General features: G+C 45.4%; 1 protein-coding gene across 1 annotated transcript in view; it reads left to right on the forward strand.

Annotated features, from left to right (window-relative positions):
- The window catches only part of LOC106588960 (gamma-aminobutyric acid type B receptor subunit 2), a 471,406-nt gene that overhangs the window by 29,317 nt on the left and 418,392 nt on the right, over window positions 1–23,697 (forward strand). The gene's annotated exons all lie outside the window — the stretch shown is intronic.

The raw sequence follows: 23,697 nt of genomic DNA on the forward strand, positions 1-23,697 counted from the left end.
CATCCCTCCACGCCACCATCCCTCTAACCCTCCACCCCACCATCCCTCCACCCCACCATCCCTCCAACCCACCATCCCTCCAACCCTCCATCCCACCATCCCTCTAACCCTCCACCCCACCATCCCTCCATCCCTCCACCCCACCATCCCTCCATCCCACCATCCCTCCAACCCTCCACCCCACCATCCCTCCATCCCTCCACCCCACCATCCCTCCACCCCACCATCCCTCCATCCCTCCACCCCACCATCCCTCCATCCCACCATCCCTCCAACCCTCCACCCCACCATCCCTCCATCCCTCCACCCCACCATCCCTCCATCCCTCCACCACTCCAACCCACCATCCCTCCAACCCTCCACCCCTCTATCCCTCCATCCCACCAACCCACCATCCCTCCACGCCACAATCCCTCCACCCCACCATCCCTCCACCCCACCACCCCTCCATTCATCCATCCCACTATCCCTCCATCCCTCCCTTCCTCCACCCCACCATCCCTCCATCCCACCATTCCTCCATCCCACCCTCCCTCCACCCCACCATCCCACCAACCCACCATCCCTCCACGCCACAATCCCTCCATTCCACCCTCCCTCCACACCACCATCCCTCCACCCCACCATCCCTCCATCCCACCATCCCTCCATCCCTCCCTCCATCCCACCATCCCCCATCCCTCCACCCCTCCATCCCTCCACCCCACAATCCTTCCATCCCTCCATACACCACCACCACTGGCACTACCACCGTTCCCCACTTTCATTGCACTTATCAATCATGTGAAATTGAGACAATGAAAGAGTACGAGAGGCCAATACCCATCGCAGCTGGAGAGTAAGAGAGTATAAATGTATGGAGGGGTCGTTCTTGCCTGTCACGTAACGCTATGTGGGAACCCATCCAAAACAAACTCAGACATTTTGGACCGTACTGCATATAAATCGTTCCCGCTGCACTCTCTCTCTCTCTGATGCTGTGTAGCACCACCACCGATTATATAACCCAGGCTATTTAATTATCTATCTTGTGTCATGGCATTCTATATAATGGGGAGAGTGGGTATAGCTTGCCGTACAGTGGTCCCTAGGCTGTCCTTCGCCCCTGCTGTTCTAAACGTAATGAAAGATTTTAATAAAAGGCGCTGGCTGGCAATACAAGAACTGGTAGTTTTTGGCAGTGGCGGTGACAATTGTATGGAGCTCATTCTCAAAGCATCCTTCAGTGCCAAGCAAACATCCCATAAAGGAAGAGCTGTTGGCACGGCAACAGGAGACTATACTAGTACTATAAGAAATCAACTGAAAACGGAACATAGTGATGAAATTACTTTAATACTGTGTTTTGATCAAGAGCCCATTATCTTTTACAGTTTTTCAGAATTGTTAACACACGTTTTCTGAAACTATATCTCAGGCACTCAAAACTCTAAACACAAAACAGTTAGCCAGTTTCCCCAAACATCTTGAAACACAGCAATCAAAATCATGCACTCCCTGCTCAAAATGAAACTCTGCATACAAATGACACACACACACATCAAATGAATCTAACTTAGTGACAACCGAGATCACATTAATGTGATATCTTCAAAACACTACTATCCGAACCTATTTCAGTGTAAAGACTAAGATTTTGTTCTTATACTGTATACTGTTTGTGTTTACTCAAACAAGAAAGAAACACAAATGCAACCTTTTTTGTTTTATACCACAACATGACTCAATACATGTCAAACAGCATACTGTAAGCACACATACAGTAAAAATGCAAACATAAAGTAAATATGTTTTGCATATGCGAAGGAAGAAAAATAGGCCTATTTTTACATCTCTACTGTATGTTAGATCAATTGTACGGAATAGATAAAGAAACTGTGAAAATAATTGTAAAATATAAATCATGTCAAGAAACAAATAATCCATTGGGAAAATAAAATCTGTCATATCTCTTGTTTTGGTCTGGCCACAGACCTGAGAAGCCCGATGGAAACTCACGTTGTCCCAAATCAGAACATACATTTGCTGCTCAGGATCACCTGGTCCTCTCTGCTCTGGCTTAAAAAGATTGTCACGTGAGGTGTTCAGGAAATGAAGGAGATGTGCAGTGTTGTATGGTCAGGGGCGGAAATCCCGGGGGGGACGGGGGGGACACGACCCCCCCATCCTGGGAAAAATATGATTTGTCCCCCCCAATATATCACTGAAACATAACTATGTAATTTAAATAATATTAATAATACGCAATGAAAGCAATTGTGCTGATTATAGACACTTAATAGCGAGTTTTTAAGTTTCAAAAGATTGCGACCCCCCCACCCTTTGCCTCACAATGGTTTGATCCACTGCCAGTTCCTTAGCTTGCTAGGTAACAAAGAGGTCGTATCTACTGTCTGAAAGGCACTCAATGCGCGTAACTGACGTGAGGTTAATCCAGTAAATTGCGCACACACACTAGCTGAATATGCAGAGCTAGCGCGCAAATATGAACTATTAAGCTAGCTAGTACCTATTCCATTTATGTGGTGTCGTCAAAGATGGAATCTTTGCTATCGTCAATTTATTCCAAGATCAGCATGCAGATGATGTAAGTTAGTGCTTCAAAGTCCCTGTGATAAGGTTAGCGATAAACTGAAATCCAAACTGAACAGAACTACACTCTCTTCTACCATTGTCTTAAATATATTTAATGGTCTCGTTGCAAAAGCTAAATTGTCGCAAGGGAACTTTTATTTATTTATTTTATTTCACCTTTATTTAACCCGGGTAGCAAAGATTATAGCTAACACCACTGAAACTGAATTGGTGCTCGTTAGCTTTGCAAATTCAGCTATTGTTGGAAGCCAGCCAATATGAAACAAACTATTAAAATTACAAAAGGTTGCAGCATATGTTGTGTAAATGGTGAACTCATACAGCTGTCAACTCTTGTCATTTTAATCCGTTTCACATAGCTACCTTTTAGATCGAAGCCCAAATAGAATGATTGAAGATGATAGAAGCCCATCTCCTACTGTAAATAACCTACACACTGTGTGTGTAGCCAGCCAGCCAGCCAGCCAGGTAGAAAAATGGCAGAAAAATAAAAGACGGACATCAGAGTATTTTTCAATACACCAAAACGCATAGTAAGAACCCTAGTAGCCTAATATCTCAAAGACTAGTTGATAAAATGTTCATAAGAAAGAAATGAAATTCTAATGGAAATGTTTCACAATGATGTCATTAGGCAGAGCAGGCAACAGATGGCACACAGACAGCAGAGTTGGGGACAGATATGCAGGGACAGACTGGCAGAGACAGGGAGTCTCAGGTAAGTTTGTTGAGTCTTTGTTTGGCAACATTATTTTTGTGACTTGTAAAATAGGAACATAATTGGAGAATGCCATGGATACCCCCACTCTCAACTTAAACTGGTGACTGAACTAAGATTTGTTAAAGGCAATGGTATTGCTGTTGTGATTAGTTGTGTAGTTTTGGGTACCGGTAGTTAGGAGTATGGCAAACATCTTATTTCTTTGGTTCCTCAATATACATTTACCATATTACAATGTAGGCTATGTGTTACAGCACTACTTTTGGTGTCCCCCTCAGGAATTGCTCTTGAGAAAATTTCATGTAATTGTCCCCTCCAAAGTTGATATCAGATTTTCGCCCCTGTGTATGGTCCAAAGGTGGCATGGCGGTGGAGGACCCCATTGTGGCTCATAGCTGCGCATATGGTGACATTTCCCCTGCGCTGGCCAGGTACCTCAATGATGGCACGTTGACCAATGATGTTCTTTCCTCTCCTCCTCATATTCACCCAATTGAATCCAGCCTTGTCTATGAATATGAGTTCCTGGGAGATGGGACTTGCATCCAACTCCATGATTCTCTGAAATGACAGTAAATAGTACATTACTTACTTATACATATTCTGACCGTTTATCCTTCACTCTGGAAATTTCTTTTACACTCTGCCCAGCCTCTCTCAAGGTCAAACCACCACAGTCGCCCAAATTTCATCAGATATTACTCCTTGTTCTTGGTCTTCCTCCAACTCCACTTCTAGCTCTACTTCTACCCCCACCTCCAGCTCCACCCTCCACCTATACCTCTACCCCCTTCTCTACCTCCACCTCCACCTCTACTTCTACCCCCACATCCACCCCCACTTCTACCTCTACCTCTACCCCTACCTCTACCTCTACCTCTACCTCTACCTCCACCTCTACTTCCACCTCTACCTCCACCTCCACCTCTACCTCTACTTCTACCTCTACCCCTACCTGTACTTCTACCTCCACCTCTACTTCTACCTCTACATCTACCTCCACCTCTACCTTTACCTCCACCTCCACCTCTACTTCTACCCCCACATCCACCTCCACTTCTACTTCTACCCCCACTTCTACCTCCACTCCCACATGCACCTCCACTTCTACCTCTACCCCTACCTCTACTTCTACCTCTACCTCCACCTCTAACTCTACTTCTACCTCTACCTCTACCCCCACCTCTACTTCTACTTCTACCTCCACCTCTACTTCTACCTCCACATCCACCTCCACTTCTACATCCACTCCCACATGCACCTCCACTTCTACCTCTACCCCTACCTCTACTTCTACTTCTACCTCTACCTCCACCTCTAACTCTACTTCTACCTCTACCCCCATTTCTACTTCTACATCTACCTCCACCTCTACCTCTACCTCCACCTCTACCTCTACTTCTACCCCCACATCCACCTCCACCTCCACTTCCACCCTTACCTCCACCTCTACCTCTACTTCTACCCCCACCTCTACCTCCACCTCTACCTCTACCTCTACCTCCACATCCACCTCCACTTCCACCTCTACCTCCACCTCTACCTCTACTTCTACCCCCACCTCTACCTCTACCTCCACCTCTACCTCTACCCCCACTTCTACCTCTACCCCCACCTCTACTACTTCTACCTCCACCTCTACCTCTACTTCTACCCCCACCTCTACCTCCACCTCTACCTCTACCTCTACTCCCACTTCTACCTCTACCTCCACCCCCACATCCACATCCACCTCTACTTCTACCTCTACCCCCACTTCTACCTCTACCCCCACCTCTACTACTTCTACCTCCACCTCTACCTCCACATCTACCTCTACTTCTACCTCCACATCTACCTCTACTTCTACCTCCACCTCTACCTCTACTTCTACCACCACCTCTACCTCCACCTCTACCTCTACTTCTACCTCTACTTCTCCCTCCACATCTACCTCTACTTCTACCTCCACCTCTACCTCCACCTCCACCTCTACTTCTACCCCCACATCCACCTCCACTTCTACTTCTACCCCCACTTCTACCTCCACTCCCACATGCACCTCCACTTCTACCCCTACCTCTACTTCTACCTCTACCTCCACTTCTAACTCTACTTCTACCTCTACCTCTACCCCCACCTCTACTTCTACTTCTACCTCCACCTCTACCTCTACCTCCACCTCTACCTCTACTTCTACCCCACCTCTACTTCTACCCCCACATCCACCTCCACTTCTACTTCTACCCCCACTTCTACCTCCACTCCCACATGCACCTCCACTTCTACCTCTACCCCTACCTCTACTTCTACTTCTACCTCTACCTCCACCTCTAACTCTACTTCTACCTCTACCCCCACCTCTACTTCTACTTATACCTCCACCTCTACCTCCACCTCTACCTCTACTTCTACCCCGACATCCACCTCCACCTCCACTTCCACCTCCACCTCTACCTCTACTTCTACCCCCACCTCTACCTCCACCTCTACCTCTACCCCCACTTCTACCTCTACCCCCACCTCTACTACTTCTACCTCCACCTCTACCTCTACTTCTACCCCCACCTCTACCTCTACCTCCATCTCTACCTCTACCTCCACTTCTACCTCTACCTCCACCCCCACATCCACCTCTACTTCTACCTCTACCCCCACTTCTACCTCTACCCCCACCTCTACTACTTCTACTTCTACCTCCACCTCTACCTCCACATCTACCTCTACTTCTACCTCCACATCTACCTCTACTTCTACCTCCACCTCTACCTCTACTTCTACCAACACCTCTACCTCCACCTCTACCTCTACCACCACCTCTACCTCTACCTCCACTTCTACCTCTACTTCTCCCTCCACATCTACCTCTACTTCTACCTCCACCTCTACCTCTACCTCTACCCCCACTTCTACCTCTACCCCACCTCTACTTCTACTTCTACCTCCACCTCCACCTCTACCTCTACTTCTACTTCTACCTCCACCTCTACCTCTACCCCCACCTCCACCTCTCTACCTCTACCCCCACCTCCACCTCTACCCCCACATCCACCTCCACTTCTACCTTTACTTCTACCCCCACCTCCACCTCCACCTCTACCTCTACCTCCACCTCCACCCCCATATCCACCTCCACCTCTCTACCTCTACCCCCACATCCACCTCCACTTCTACCTATACCTCTACCTTCACCTCTCTCTGCCAAGTTTGCTTCCATTGTTCTCCAAGCACTGGAGTACTCACCTGTGGCCTTCTTATCCATACCAAAGGCCTGATTGTAAAGTGAACATTTGCGCAATTAGTGTTTGCACATGTGAAGAGTGAAAATGATCAATTGCTAATTGAGCTTAGCTTCTTGAACAGTGTTGCTTTTCATTTGCACACAATATATTTTAGTTGTGAAGGTTGTGCCAAAGGTAGAGAATTGTGTGTTGTGTTTTGTCAAATGTTTGTTATAGAATTGCAATCTGAGTGTAATGCAGAACAGTGGTATTGCAGATTTGGTGTATGGTTCTGCTAAATTAGTTACAGGTTTGGGTCGTTGTGCCTCATGGACCAATTTTAGTGTGTAAACAATTGGGAAAAAGTGTAATAGAAAGTGATTAAAAAAAGAGGTTTTGAGAGCAAGCCATTGGTAGTCTAATAGAGGCACAGCTGGTTACTTATCTTTATCTACACATGATGTCCATTTCATGCTTGGAGAAGGCAAACAGTCATAGGCAGAATGTGTGGTGGCAGTATTATTTTCCATGGGACATTTCCCAAGAAGAAGAGGGAAAAAAGCTTCAGGCGTTCTGCCATCCTCCAGTTTTTAGTCATGAAATCAATACCGTTGGGCGAAAGAAGAGATGCAGAGGATGTGTGGATTTGGATGAAGGCTAGGAATCTGCACAGAAGAAACCGGAATCATCTAATGACGATGAAAGCGAATGCCAGATTGACTGAATAAGGGATTAAACATGGAAAACTGTTTCATGAATATAGTAATACTCAATTAATGTGCGAGAAGAAAAACTGATCTCAATTTCAGGGTTTCAAATGTTATGTTTGTTTTAGTTTTTTTACTCTCAACACATCATGTGATCAACATGGAGGCACATTGAAACAGGTGAGGTGTAAAACCTCAGATTGCTTGTATTCCCCACAAAGTGCTTGTCTAAGCCTATGACTAGCCCTAACAGTAAATGCGCTGCCACAAATACCAGTCCCTGAGAGTAGGTTAGAGGCACTATGTCAGCATCCTCACCTTGTGTTTAATCAGTCAAACTGCAAAGCCTCCTTCCACTATAAATAGTCCAAGGATGTGTCTAAAATAGCACCCTATTCCCTATGAGGTGCACTACCTTTGACCAGGGCCCTTAAGGCTTTTTAGTGCATTATAGGGTGCCATTGTAGATACAGCCCGAGCATGTTACTGTAACACACTAACCCTGCACCTCCATTGATTCTGACCACTGGTGTCACTGCTGTTGGGAAGTGTGACTCACGACCACCAATCGAAGAGGGGGGCCAATCGAAGAGTGACCAATCGAAGAGGGGGACCTTTTCAGAGTGAGCCACTCACTGCTGTTTGCACCATCTACCATTATCAATGGGTACATCCCAAATCCCTTAGAGAGAAAACACATGAAGTGTTCCCAAAACACGTTTTCATGTGATCCCATGTGATCTTATGTGATGTTAATGTGATAACCTGATGTTATGTGAAGTTAATGTGATAACCTGATGTTATGTGAAGTTAATGTGATAACCTGATGTTATGTGAAGTTAATGTGATAACCTGATGTTATGTGATGTTAATGTGATAACCTGATGTTATGTGAAGTTAATGTGATAACATGTGACAACATGTAAAGCAACATGTGACAACATGTAAAGCAACATGTGATAACATGAAACCACACGTGTGAAAACATGATCAAATGTGAAGTGTTCCAAAAACACATATTTTCACATGACTTCACATGTAAAATTTCATGTGGTATTCCTGTAACGGATGCCACCCTACTACCTGTATAGTGCACTACTCCTGACCAGAGCCCTTTGGGAAGCTCTGAACATGCACATAACTCCAGAGGAGGGCTTATCTGAGGGCTCTTCTCCACATGGCATGGTACAACTATTGTTTTCTACTTACAGCAAACTGCTGCAGCTTTGTACCAATACATAGACCACAAACACATACACACACACACACATACATATGCAATCACGGACACACACACATACATACGCTAGCACGGACACACACACGCACACACACACACACACACACACACACACACACACACACACACACACACACACACACACACACACACACACACACACACACACACACACACACACACACACACACACACACACTGCCTTCGTTGTTGGAGGTGCACCCTGAGGTCTGGGACCGTCCATCACAGAGCAGCTAAAGCTCTTGCCTGCTCAATGGCATTTTTACATTTTTACATTTTTACATTTTAGTCCTTTAGAAGACACTCTTATCCAGAGGGACTTACAGTTAGTTAGTTCATTCATCTTTAAATAGCTAGGTGGGACAACCACACATCACAGTCATTGTAAATACATTTCTCCTCAATAAAGTATCTATCAGCAAAGTCAGGGGAGGGGGGGGGGGGGGGGGGGGGGGGGGGGGTCAAGTGCCAGTGTTAACATTCACAAATTGCCCTGCCCCTTGATCCTGGTTGATGTGTCAACAATCATCTGCAAATGATGAGCAGTCATCAGTTCACACACCAAGAAGGCTACTGGGAAGACAGGCAGCACTTAAAGTAGATGACCCTAGCTAGCAAAAAGACAGTACTAGACAACAGATAAAGACACAAATGATACTCCTGTAGCTATAGAATAGCAGATGATATTGTCTGTTTAAAGATGGATAAACTGAAGAGAAATTCATTCATTCATGCATTTTGGTGCCAGAGAGCTAATGGCGGTTGGTGGTGGCATTTAGGATGGGCTTTGTGTGTTTGTGTGGGGGGAGAGGAGTGCACGTGTGTAGGGACAGACGCGCTTGCTTAACAATTGCTCAAAACTGAATGTAGAATATAGCTCACTAACATGCTTTAACAACATATTATCTGTAGAGCATAGATTAATCCTCTTTTCTCTCCACACAGCACAGCAAGATTAGGGACCACATCACAGATAGCCTGAGAATGATCAGTAGGATCCCTATAACCTGGCTGCACCTTTGTGATTGCGTGTCATGTTGCAAGATTGCATTGCATGCTTTGGGAAGTGAACTAATACAGTACTGTAATCACGTAGTGCAGGGGCAGAGTGTACAAAGTGTAGTGTGTAGTGTACATCTGTGTGCCGTGCTGTCAGTGTTATCTTTGCCTGCACATAATGGCATGCTGACTTCAGGCGAGGAGGTGGTACCGGTCGCTCAGCACAGGCAACAAACAGACAAAGACCAGTATTTATTAAGCCACTCTGAATGCTGATAGAGTTAGAGTGCTGAGGTAGAGTGCTGATCTAGGATCAGGTCCACCCTTTCCATATCAATCTGTTTCATTATATTAATCTTAAATGTAAAACTGATCCTAGATCAGCACTCCTACTCTGAGACTTTGTTGGGGGATAGGACAGCGGAGAGTGACATGCCACAAGGTTGCATGCCAGCTGATCAAACAGCAATGCATCAACAGCAATGTTCCCTCTAAGCTGCGCTGTGCTTGGGCAAGCAGCTCGCCCGAAAGTGCTGCGCTGACTAAATATCAGCCTGTGCAGAGATGCACGAGATTGAACTTCACTCAACTTTCCCCGTTAGTTAACACTATCAATATTTCCCTTTACTGTGGGAACTGTGATCGAATCAACTCAATATTAGCCAATTTCAATGCAACAAGACTGAAACAAAGCAAAATATGCCAGATTTAGTATGCAAAACCACCCTACATGACCAAAAGTATGTGGACATCTGCTCGTCCAACATCTCATTCCAAAATCATGGGCATTAATATGGAGTTGATCCTCCCTCTGCTGCTATAACAGCCTCCACTCTTCTTGGAAGGCTTTCCCAGATGTTGGAACATTGCTGCGGGGACTTGCTTCCATTCAGCAACAAGAGCATTAATGAGGTTGGGCACTGATGTTGGGCGATTAGGCCTGGCTCGCAGTCGGTGTTCCAATTCATCCCAAAGATGTTCGATGAGGTTGAGGTCAGGGCTGTATGGACCTTGCTTTGTGTATGGGGGCATTGTCCTGCTGAAACAAGAAAGGGCCTTCCTCAAACTGTTGCCACAAATTTGGAAGCACAGAATTGTCTAGAATGTCATTGTATGCTATAGCGTTAAGATTTCCCTTCACTGGAACTAGCCCGAACCATGAAAAACAGCCCCAGACCATTATTCCGCCTCCACCAATTTTACAGTTGGCAGTATGCATTTTGGCTGGTAGCATTCTCCTGGTGTCCGCCAAACCCAGATTCATCCGTTGAACTGCCAGATGGTGAAGCATGATTCATCACTCCAGAGAACGCATTTCCACAGCTCCAGAGTCCAATGGCGGCGGGCTTTACACCACTCCAGCCGACGCTTGCTTGGCATTACGCATGGTGATCTTAAGCTTGTGTGCGGCTGCTCGGCCATGGAAACTAATTTCTTGAAGTTCCCAACGAACAGTTATTGTGCTGACGTTGTTTCCAGAGGCAGGTTGGAACTCGGTAGTGAGCGTTGCAACCGAGGACAGATGATTTTTACGAGCTACGTTCTTCAGCACTCGGCAGTCCCGATCTGTGAGTTTGTGTGGCTTACCACTTCTCGGCTGAGTCATTGTTACTCCTAGATGTTTCCACTTGACAATTACAGCACTTACAGTTGACCGGGGCAGCTCTAGCAGGGCAGAAATTTGATGAACTGACTTGTTGGAAAGGTGGCATCCTATGACAGTGCTATTTTGAAAGAGACTGAGCTCTTCAGTAAGGCCATTCTACAGCCAATGTTTGTCTATGGAGAGTGCATGGTTGTGTGCTCAATTGTATATACCTGTCAGCAACGGGTGTGGCTGAAATAGCTGAATCCTCTCATTTTAAGGGGTGTCCACATACTTTTGTATATATAGTGTATGTGCTCTCCTCTCCGCATGGCTGCTCGGCTCGGCTCTGCTGACTCTCACACGCAGGGCAACACTGTTGACTCTCACACGCAGGGCAACACTGTTGACTCTCACACGCAGGGCAACACTGTTGACTCTCGCACGCAGGGCAACACTGTTGACTCTCGCACGCAGGGCAACACTGTTGACTCTCGCACGCAGGGCAACACTGTTGACTCTCACACGCAGGGCAACACTGTTGACTCTCACACGCAGGGCAACACTGTTGACTCTCGCACGCAGGGCAACACTGTTGACTCTCACACGCAGGGCAACACTGTTGACTCTCACACGCAGGGCAACACTGTTGACTCTCACACGCAGGGCAACACTGTTTTTTTATTATTCTTTTTTATTTCACCTTTATTTAACCAGGTAGGCCAGTTGAGAACAAGTTCTCATTTCTCGGAGCTTTACCTAGCAAAGACTTATAGATGACCTGGAGCCAGTGGGTCTGGCGATGAATATGTAGCGAGGGCCAGCCGACTAGAGCATACAGGTCGCAGTGGTGGGTAGTATATGGGGCTTTGGTAACAAAACGGATGGCACTATGATAGACTGCATCCAGTTTGCTGAGTAGAGTGTTGGAGGCTATTTTGTAAATTACATTGCCGAAGTCGAGGATCGGTAGGATAGTCAGTTTTACGAGGGTATGTTTGGCGGTGTGAGTGAAGGAGGCTTTGTTGCAAAATAGGAAGCCGATTCTAGATTTAATTTTGGATTGGAGATGTTTGATGTGAGTCTGGAAGGAGAGTTTACAGTCTAACCAGACACCTAGGTATTTGTAGTTGTCCACATATTCTAAGGCAGAACCGTCCAGAGTAGTGATGCTAGTCAGGTGGGCGGGTGCGGGCAGCGATCGGTTGAAGAGTATGCATTTAGTTTTACTAGCATTTAAGAGCAGTTGGAGGCCACGGAAGGAGTGTTGTATGGCATGGTTGTATGGTTGTATGTTGACTCTCACACGCAGGGCAACACTGGTGAGTCTCACTGTACTTTATGGATGCAATGTGAACTGTATATGTTTGCATTCCTTTTCTCATCTCTCTCTCTCTCTCTCTCTCTCTCTCTCTGTATTTTATCCACACACTCCTTACATGCAAAGTCTCCAAGGAAAAGCAACACATTTTTCCCTCACTATCACTTAAAGCTGACATGCTATTTTCATAAGGTGAAACAATTGTAATTTTAGAGTCATTTTGTGCTTAATGTCAAAATCAAATCAACTGTTATTGGTCACGTTCACAAAGCGCTGTCTGGAGAAAACCAGACACAGCTCATCACCGGGCTAACACCATCCCTACTGTGAAGCATGGTGGTGGCAGCTTCCTGCTATGGGGATGCTTTTCAACAGCAGGGACTGGAAGACTGGTAAGGATAGAGGGAACAATGAATGGGGCCAAATACAGGCAAGTCCTTGATGAGAACCTGCATCAGAGTGCAAAAGACCTTCGACTGGGGCAAAGATTTACATTCCAACAGGACAATGACCCCAAGTCTTTAGCCAAAGCAACGCTGGCTTGGCATCAGAACAAGAGTGTATAAGTCCTTGAGTGGCCCAGCCAAAGCCCAGACTTGAATCCCATTGAAAATCTTCGGAAAGACTTGAAGATTGCTGTTCACTGCCGCTCACAATCTAACTTAACAGAGCTTAAGAAAATCTGCAAGGAAGAACAGGGGAAACTTCCCAAATCCAGATGTGCAAAGCTGATACAGACATACCCATGACTCAAATCTGTAATCGCCGCCAAAATCTCCACGGTGTGAATACTTATGTAAATGAGATTTCGATGATTGGTACCATGATCCGCGGGGGTCATGGTCTTTCTTTGTGATAGAGGGCAAATGTAAATGTCAGATATGTCTGGACAGGAAAGGTCTGTCTGTGATTGTACACTAAATGAGCTGTGACAGAGCAGAAAGGAACAGAGGGAAAAAGTCCCTGGCTACCAGCATTTTCACTTACACACACACACACACACACACACACACACACACACACACACACACACACACACACACACACACACACACACACACACACACACACACGGAGGAGGATTGTATAGGAGGTGACCTCACATACAGTAACAGTAAGCATCTTAAAGCTGTTGTCCAGGAAGTGCTCTCCCAGAGTGTCAGTATGGTACAGAGTTTACTCTCTAAACTGGACACATTAACCGTAGCACCTATTGTATAGCCTACAGATAGGTCATGTGACCGTAGCACCTTTTTTATAGCCTTCAGATAGGTCATGTGGGCAGTATAGTTCAACATAGGGTATTGAGTAAGTACCAGTAGTGGTGTAAGATCTCATGCCGAACATTTTGACATGTACATATCTCTTTGCACAGAAATGTTCCTGGGGATTTCACAATGGTGAGTTCTCAGAGTATCGCCCGCCCTCTCAACTCCAAAACCAGGCTAGAATAATTACATCACAGCTCTCCTACAGGATCATAGCAGTAGCAGCGAGATGGCTTGTCGAATGCTGCGAAAAGGGCCCAGGAAGGATAATGTTAGCACCTATTTAATTCATTTATTCAGGAGAGTAATTGAAATATTAACACTGTCACCAGACACCAGGGAGCTGCACAGAGCGTTCCCCTTCGCCACTCGACACATAAAGCAGAATATTTTATTTACACACTCCAGTCCATGCCCCCCCCCACAAACTGTATCCATCTATCTCCATCCCCCCTATGTCTCGCCATCTCTCTATCTCCCCCCTATCTCTCCATCTATCTCCCTCCCCCCTATCTCTCCATCTCTCTCCCTCCCCCCATCTCTCCATCTATCTCCCTCCCCCATCTCTCTCTCCCCCCTATCTCTCCATCTCTCTCCATCCCCCTATCTCTCCATCTATCTCCCTCCCCATCTCTCTATCTCCCCCCTATCTCTCCATCTATCTCCCTCCCCATCTCTCTCCATCCCCCCTATCTCTCCATCTCTCTCCCTCCCCCTATATCACCATCTCTCTCCCTCCCCCCTATCTCTCCATCTATCTCCCTCCCCATCTCTCTATCTCCCCCCTATCTCACCATCTCTCTCCCTCCCCATCTCTCTATCTCCCCCCTATCTCTCCATCTATCTCCCTCCCCCATCTCTCTCCCTCCCCCCCTATCTCACCATCTCTCTCCCTCCCCTATCTCTCATCTATCTCCCTCCCCATCTCTCTATCTCCCCCCCATCTCTCTATCTCCCCCCTATCTCTCCATCTCTCTCCCTCCCCCCTATCTCACCATCTCTCTCCCTCCCCCCTATCTCTTCATCTATATCCCTCCCCATCTCTCTATCTCCCCCTATCTCTCCATCTCTCTCCCTCCCCCTATCTCTCCATCTATCTCCCTCCCCATCTCTCTATCTCCCCCTATCTCTCCATCTCTCTCCCTCCCCCTATCTCTCCCTCTCTCTCCCTCCCCCTATCTCTCCATCTCTTTCCCTTCCCCTATCTCTCCATCTCTCTCCCTCCTATCTCTCCATCTCTCTCCCTCCCCCTATCTCTACATCTCTATCCCTCCCCCTCTCTCTAGCTCTCTCCCTCCCGCCTATCTCTCTATCTCTCTCCCTCCCCCATCTCTCTCCCTCCCCCCTATCACTCCATCTCTCTCCCTCCCATCTCTCTCCCTCACCCCTCTCTCCATCTCTCTCCGTCCCCCCTATATTTCCATCTCTCTCCCTCCCCCTATCACTCCATCTCTCTCCCTCCCCATCTCTCTTCCTCACCCCTCTCTCCATCTCTCTCCCTCCCCCCTATCTCTCCATCTCTCTCTCCCTCCCCCTATCTCTCCATCTCTCTTCCTCCCTCCATCTCTCTCCCTCCCTCCATCTCTCTCCCTCCCCCTATCTCTCCATCTCTCTCCCTCCCCCCTATCTCTCCATCTCTCTCCCTCCCTCCATCTCTCTCCCTCCCCATCTCTCCATCTCTCTCCCTCTCTCCATCTCTCTCCCTCCCCCATCTCTCCATCTCTCTCCCTCTCTCCATCTCTCTCCCTCCCCCTATCTCTCAATCTCCCTCCCTCCCTCCCTCCCTCCCTCCCTCCCTCCCTCCCTCCCTCCCTCCCTCCCTCCCTCCCTCCCTCCCTCCCTCCCTCCCTCCCTCCCTCCCTCCCTCCCTCCCTCCCTCCCTCCCCCTATCTCTCTATCTCTCTATCTCTGAAGGTTAACATATTCATTCACCATTTACACACTTCAAGGGATCCATCTAACCCTCGCCAGAGCAGAGGGACGACAATGATCTGTAGACAAACAAGGATTTGTTTACAATCACCTTTGTTCTGTGTTCTGTGTGTTTCCCACACGTATGGTAAATACTCAGCCCTCTAGAGAAAGGAGAGAGGAGGGGGCGTCAAGTTTAACTTAGTGTTGTGTGAACTCAACATGGCACAATGTTGGCATGTTTATCACCCTTTAATGAAGTGAGAGTTCCAATGAAAAGAGATGTGCCTAGCTACTGCACACAGTCACTGGAAAGCAGATGACTTCCTGCATCTGCACACGGCTGTCTCTGTCTCAGTTCTCTGTTCCAAAAGTCCATGCAGACTTGAAACGGGATGCAGAAACACAGGGCGGACACATCTACAGAGATTGGAAAGGGGAAGTGTGTGTGTAGTTTGGAGAGGACTTGACAACGGTTGCAGAGCTGCCGCGGTTGGTCAGGGCGTTTTGTGGAGAACGGTTTCAGGGGCCACTGTCACATGTCGTGGTTGGCATGGCTGCCGCAGCGACAGAGGCGACCAGGAAACCACCACCCACCGGCAGGGAGTTACTGGGTCTCTCTCTCTCCCCAGGCTTTATCAGAGGGAAGAAATGAAACACAGGGAGATAGAGCTGCCACTAGCAATCACTCCCATCTGCAGCACTGTCTTTGCTTGGGCCTGTACCTCTGTGGGGACAGAGACAGGGATGGAGGAAAGGAGGGTGGGAGAGAGAGGAGGAGGGATGAAGGGGAGGTGGTGCGAATGTCTGCAGGAGGCTGTATAGGTAACACTGCAGGAGGCTGTATCGGTAACACTGCAGGAGGCTGTATCGGTAACACTGCAGGAGGCTGTATAGGTAACACTGCAGGAGGCGGTATAGGTAACACTGCAGAAGGCTGTATAGGTAACACTGCAGGAGGCGGTATAGGTAACACTGCAGGAGGCTGTATAGGTAACACTGCAGGAGGCTGTATAGGTAACACTGCAGGAGGCGGTATAGGTAACACTGCAGGAGGCGGTATAGGTAACACTGCAGGAGGCGGTATAGGTAACACTGCAGGAGGCGGTATAGGTAACACTGCAGGAGGCTGTATAGGTAACACTGCAGGAGGTGGTATAGGTAACACTGCAGGAGGCTGTATAGGTAACACTGCAGGAGGTGGTATAGGTAACACTGCAGGAGGCTGTATAGGTAACACTGCAGGAGGCAGTATAGGTAACACTGCAGGAGGCAGTATAGGTAACACTCATGGTGCATCCTAAATGACAACATATTCCCTACGTAGTGCGCTATTTTTGACCAAGTTCCCACGGGAGTTAATTCAACACCACTTTCTCACAACATCCCTCACTCTATTTCATCCCGCCTCTCTCTCTCTCTCTCTCTCTCTCTCTCTCTCTGTCTCTCTCTCTTTCTCTCTCTCTCTGTCTCTCTCTCTCTCTCTATTTCTCTCTCTTGTGATGAATAGTGGTGGGGCCGGTGTAACCTCAGGGAAAGATCCTGTCACACATCATCATTACGAGACCAAGAATGCTCTTGTTTTGCCAGGGACCCTGCTGCCGTCACGTCTCCAGATTGATTAACCCCTCGAGTGGAAGCAATCTTTTAATCATGTCACTCGGCTCGGCTGCCGCTCCACTCTCGTGGGTTGAGCGTCTCGTTTGTAAATATTTCTCTCCACATGGAGCTGATCTGTGGTGTATGCTGCTATAAACTTGTTGTACATTTATTCATTCTGGTGCCACCTCCGAATCATATTTTTTTCAATAATGTGCATTTTAATCACACCAGAGTAATGTGTAGTTAATGTGGAGTGTGTAAATAAAATATTCTGCCTATGTGTCGAGTGGCGAAGGGGAACGCTCTGTGCAGCTTAACATGATTTTGTATGCATTTCAGAAAATATGAAAAAACGTGAAATGGCCTTTAATCAATCACATATTAATGTTTAAACTTTTTATCTTTCACATCTACGTTGTGGTGTTGAGATTCAGGATGGGAGTGGGGGGATGGAGGGATGGGAGCGGGGGCTAATAATTCATCATTGAATTGATATTCACAGTGATTCAGTTCAAGTCTAATTGCTTATAACACAGATCTAGACTGGGAATCCAAACCGAACGCAGATCCGTTTCCTGATCTATTGCTTCATCTCACTGGTTCAAATAAAACAGAACTGAATTCAGTTTGGATTCCTGGCTACCAGGGATCATCCCAAGAAACACAACACAACATCTTATGATGTTTTTTTTAGAAGCATTCTAATCAGCTATCAGACCCCTAGGAATCTCAACTGTTGTTGTTGTTGCAGTGTATACTGTGGGTCAGTGCCGAGAATGAATAAAGAGAAGAAGAAGAAGGCTTAGATTTGAATCTGCTCTCTAACTTTCTATGAATGGAGTGATAGTGGAGTCAGAGGAGAGCTGGGAGGAGAGCTGGGAGTCTCTCTAATCTGCTGATTTAGTTCTTGACCAGATTAAGGGTTCTGCTTTACAGGCAGAAAATGAGGGAAGTGAGAGTAAAACAGAAGGGAGGTGAAAGAGGGTAAGGAAGAGAGGGAGAAGGGATGAGAACAAGGGAGAGCGAGAGAAGAATGCGGAATGGGGATGAGGAAACGAGAGGGATAGGAGATGCGGAGAGTCAAACTAGAACGCTTCATTAATGACTAACGAAGTGGGGGGAGGGGATCAACATGTCACACTCTCATTTAGTGAATCTGTTTATGCCATGCTGTATTTAAACGTCAGTCACAGGCACCAAATACGCTTGAATTCTCCAGGGTTCAACAGTCACTTGGGTTATATTACATTTTTTTATTTTAAAACAGCTTGAAAGACACTTGGGTCACAGTCAGTAATCTGGAATAATCTGGATTCTGGGCTCGGCTAAAAATCCCTATCTTCTTGCTTTCTGAGAATCTAGGTTTTTTAATTGTCGGAAAGAAATAGAAACTCAGAATAGATAACACAATAGCTCTTTCTCTTTCGCACTCTCTCTCTCTCTCTCTCTCTCTCTCTCTCTCTCGCTCTCAATTCAATTAAATTTCAATTTAAGGGCTTTATTGGCATGGGAAACATATGTTAACATTGCCAACGAAAGTGAAGTAGATAATAAACAAAAGTGAAAACAGTGAAAACATGAGCTTGTTTTTTGCATCGAACCACACAAACCCGAAGGCAGGCAAAAAAAAAACTACCCAATAAGGCCTTTTACTTATTGATCAAACATCTGTCACATTTTTCCATCCTTTTTCCATTCTTATTGTTCAGCAGCGAAGCAAATCAAAGTACAAAGAACTATGAGTCACACATTACTTTCAAGACAACAACATGCCACCAAACAAATAACATCCTGTGTTTCGTGTTTGCTGGCTTTTTATTTTGGAGCCCTAGAGCGATGGGTATTGTCTCTCTCAACTCCTCCCTGCTTTCTTTCACCGGTTTTCCTCCATCTCCATCTCTCTCTCTCTCACTCTCTCGCTTTCTTTCTCTCAATTTCAATTTAAGGGGCTTTACTGGCATGGGAAACATATGTTTACATTTTTAACAGTAAACATTAAACTCACAAAAGTTCCAAAAGAATAAAGACATTTCAAATGTCATATTATGTGCAAATTGTTAAAGTACAAAAGAGAAAAAATAAATTAACATAAATATGGATTGTATTTACAATGGTGTTTGCTCTTCACTGGTTGCCCTTTTCTTGTGGCAACAGGTCACAAATCTTGCTGCGGTGATGGCACACTGTGGTATTTTACCCAATGGATATGGGAGTTTATCAAAATTGGGTTTGTTTTCAAATGTTTTGTGGGTCTGTGTAAGCTGAGGTAAATATATGTCTCTAATCAAATCAAATTTTATTTGTCACATGCGCCGAATACAACAGGTGTTGTACCGTGAAACTTGTTTGGTGAGCGGACCTCAGACCTCACAACCATAAAGAGCAATGTGTTCTATAACTGATTCAAGTGTTTTCAGCCAGAGCCTAATTGGTATGTCGAATTTTATGTTCCTTTTGATGGCATAGAAGGCCCTTCTTTATCTTGCTCACATTGAGGGATATGTTGTTGTCCTGGCACCACTCTGCCAGGTCTCTGACCTCCCTATAGGCTGTCTCATTGTTGTCGGTGATCAGGCCTACAACCGTTGTGTCGTCAGCAAGCGTAATGATGGTGTTGGACTCGTGCTTGGCCATGCAGTCGTGGGTGAACAAGGAGTACAGGAGAGGACTAAGCATGCACCCTGAGGGGCTCCCGTATTGAGGATCAGCATGGCAGATGTGTTGTTGCCTACCCTTACCACCTGGGGGCGGCCCGTCAGGAAGTCCAGGATCCAGTTGCAGAGTGTTCAGTCCCAGGGTCCTTAGCTTAGTGATCAGCTCTGTGGGCAATATGGTGTTGAATGCTAATATGGTCATACATTTGGCAGGAGGTTAGGAAGTGCTGCTCAGTTTCCACCTCATTTTGTGGGCAGTGTGCACATAGCCTGTATTCTCTTGAGACCCAGGTCTGCCAACGGCGGCCTCTCTCAATAGCAAGGCTATCTATGCTCACTGAGTTTGTACATAGTCAATGCTTTCCTTAAATTTGGGTCAGTCACAGTGGTCAGGTATTCTGCCACTATGTACTCTCTGTTTATGGTCAAATACCATTCTAGTTTGCTCTGTTTTTTTGTAAATTCTTTCCAATGTGTCAAGTAATGATCTTTTTGTTTTCTCATGATTTGGTTGGGTCTAATTGGGTTGCTGTCCTGGGGTTCTGTGGGGTCTGTTTGTGTTTGTGAACAGAGCCCCAGGACCAGCTTGCTTAGGGGACTGTTCTCCAGGTTAATTTCTCTGTATGTGATGGCTTTGTTTTGGAAGGTTTGTGAATCGCTTCCTTTTACAGTAGATGGTTGTAGAATTTAACGGCTCTTTTCTGGATTTTGATTGGTTCTTGGGTGATGAGTGGGCCCCAGACCTCACAACCATATCGCTCTCTCTCTCTCTCTCTCTCTCTCTCTCTCTCGCTCTCTCTCTGTCTCTCTTTCTTTCATTTCAATTCAAATCAATGGGCTTTATAGGCATGGGAAACATATGTTTAAATTGCCAAAGCAATATCTTTCTCTCTTTCTCTTTTTCTCTCTCCCTCCGGTTTCCACTGTAAGATCCATCAGATCAGAGGTCTTTCCAGGCTTTCCCTCATGTTGAGGTAACGTCAGAGCCGGTTGTAAGGAGTCACTGTGGAGGGGGTTCACCCTCTGGCTTGTCAAGGCTCTATGTCTCAATTGGACAGCTCGATTCATTTTGTTCCCATCTGAATCGCCTAACTACAGCACAGTGGGTGTATTTTTAGACCTAATTACAGCCATGCAGTCTTTTGCCTCAGTTCCTATGCTTGCATGACATTTACTTTCATGTTAAATTCTGTGGGTTTTTTGAAGACTGTACATACAGTACCAGTCAAAAGTTTGGACACGCCTACTCATTCAAGGGTTTTTCTTTATTTTTACTATTTTCTAAATTGTAGAATAATAGTGAAGACATCAAAACTATGAAATAACACATATGAAATCATGTAGTAATTAAAAAAGTGTTACAAAAATAAATAGATTTTAGATTCTTCAATGCCACCTTGTTGACAGCTTTGCACACTCTTGGCATTCTCTCAACCAGTTTCACCTGGAATTATTTTCCAACAGTCCACTTGTTGGCTGGTTTTCCTTCACTCTGAAGGTCCAACTCATCCCAAACCATCTAAATTGGGTCGGGTGATTGCAGAGGCCAGGTCATCTGATGCAGCACTCCATCACTCTCGTTCTTGGTCAAATAACCCTTATACAGTCTGGAGGTGTGTTGGATCATTGTCCTGTTGAAAAACAAATGATAGTCCCACTAAGCGCCAACCAGTTGGGATGCCGTATCGCTGTAGAATGCTGTGGTAGCCATGCTGGTAAAGTGTGCATTGAATTCTAAATAAATCACTGACAGTGTCACCAGCAAAGCACCCCCACACCATCACACCTCCTCCTCCATGCTTCACGGTGGGAACCACACATGCAGAGATCATCCGTTCACCTACTCTGCGTCTCACAAAGATACGGCGGTTGGAACCAAAAATCAAAAATGTGGACAGATTTCCACCATTCTAATGTCTATTGCTCGTGTTTCTTGGCCCAATCAAATCTCTTCTTCTTATTGGTGTCCTTTAGTAGTGGTTTCTTTGCAGCAATTCGACCATGACCTAATCTATAAAAATAATACAGACTTACTCTATCATAATAATAATAATATAGACCTACTCTATCGGGGTGGCAGGTAGCCTAGTGGTTAGAGCGTTGGGCCAGTAACTGAAAGGTTGCTAGATTGAATCCCCGAGCTGACAAGGTAAAAATCTGTTGTTCTGCCCCTGAACAAGGCAGTTAACCCCCCTAGGCTGTCATTGTAAATAAGAATTTGTTCTTAACTGACTTGCCTAGTTAAATAAAGGCAACAAAAATATGAAGACCTGATTCATGCAGTCTCCTCTGAACAGTTGAGATGTTCCTGTTACTTGAACTCTGTGAAGCATTTATTTGGGCTGCATTTTCTGAAGCTGGTAACTCTAACTTATCCTCTGCAGCAGAGATAACTCTGGGTCTTCCTATCCTGCATCGGTCCTCATGAGAGCCAGTTTCATCATAGCACTTGATGGTTTTTGCGACTGCACTTGAGGGAAACTTTCAAAGTTCTTGATATGTTCTGCATTGACTAACCTTCATGTCTAAAAGTAGTGATGCTGTCATCAAGGCAAAGGGTTGCTTTTCTTTGCTTATTTGAGCTGGTGTTGCCATAATATGGACTTCATCTTTTACCAAATAGGGCTATCTTCTGTATACCACCCCTACCTTGTTAAAACACAACTGATTGGCTCAAATGCATTAAGAAGGAAACAAATTCCACAAATTAACTTTTAACAAGGCACACCTGTTAATTGAAATGCATTCCAGGTGACTACCTCATGAAGCTGGTTGAGAGAACGCCAAGAGTGTGCAAAGCTGTCATCAAGGCAAAGGGTGGCTACTTTGAAGAATGTCAAATATATTTTGATTTGTTTAACACTTTTTGGTTACTACATGATTCCATATGTGTTATTTAATAGTTTTGTTGTCTTCAGTATTGTTCTGCAATGTAGAAAATAGTAAAAATTAAGAAAAACTGTTGAATGAGTAGGTGGGTTCAAACTTTAAACTGGTACTGTATTTACTTTATGTTGTATGCATTTTTTCCCCTCCATGAAATGTGCTGAATGTGCAAATGACTGTGACCATGAAAATATGAATAATGTTAAGAATATGTTTCAGTCATATCATATTTCATACGGTAGTCAGCTCTTTCCCTTACAATTGCACGTATATTGCAGAATGTGCATTTGTTGATATTTGGGTTGAGCTAGTGGGAGTTCGTCTCTCACAAAACGACCTATAGAGTCACAAAGAAGAAGTAGGCCTGTAAAGGAGTGTTCTTCCCAGGAGCCAAAGTATCTGTGCTAGTCACCACACCGGTTGGTCCAAAAGACAGCCCCTGCTGCTCTCTAACCTGACAGGGCTTTGGAGAAGCATTCGAGCTGAGGAAAGAACAATGCTGGCCAGATCTTCGATGCACCTAAACTAAACTACAGTGGCTGCATCTCAAATGGCACCCTATTCCCTATATAATAATAATAATCATAATAATGATATAGAGCTACTCTTATTCAACTTATATAGAAGTTTATTATTACTATTATTGTTATTATGTATTCAACTTCCAGAGCGCTTTATTATTATCACGGCGACTCCCGCTCTCCCTCTCCAGCGCTCGACATCGCCGGTCTACTAACCACCAGTCCTGGCAACCCACATTACACATTATAGATTAGGTCTATATTATTATTATTATAGTAGAATAGGTCTATATTATTATTATTATTATTATTATTATTATTATAGTAGAATAGGTCTATATTATTATTATTATTATAGTAGAATAGGTCTATATTATTATTATTATTATTATTATAGTAGATTAGGTCTATATTATTATTATTATAGATTAGGTCTATATTATTATTATTATAGTAGAAAAGGTCT

Source organism: Salmo salar, chromosome 27 (assembly GCF_965601325.2).
Source record: "Salmo salar chromosome 27, fSalSal1, whole genome shotgun sequence".
Lineage (NCBI taxonomy): Eukaryota > Metazoa > Chordata > Actinopteri > Salmoniformes > Salmonidae > Salmo > Salmo salar.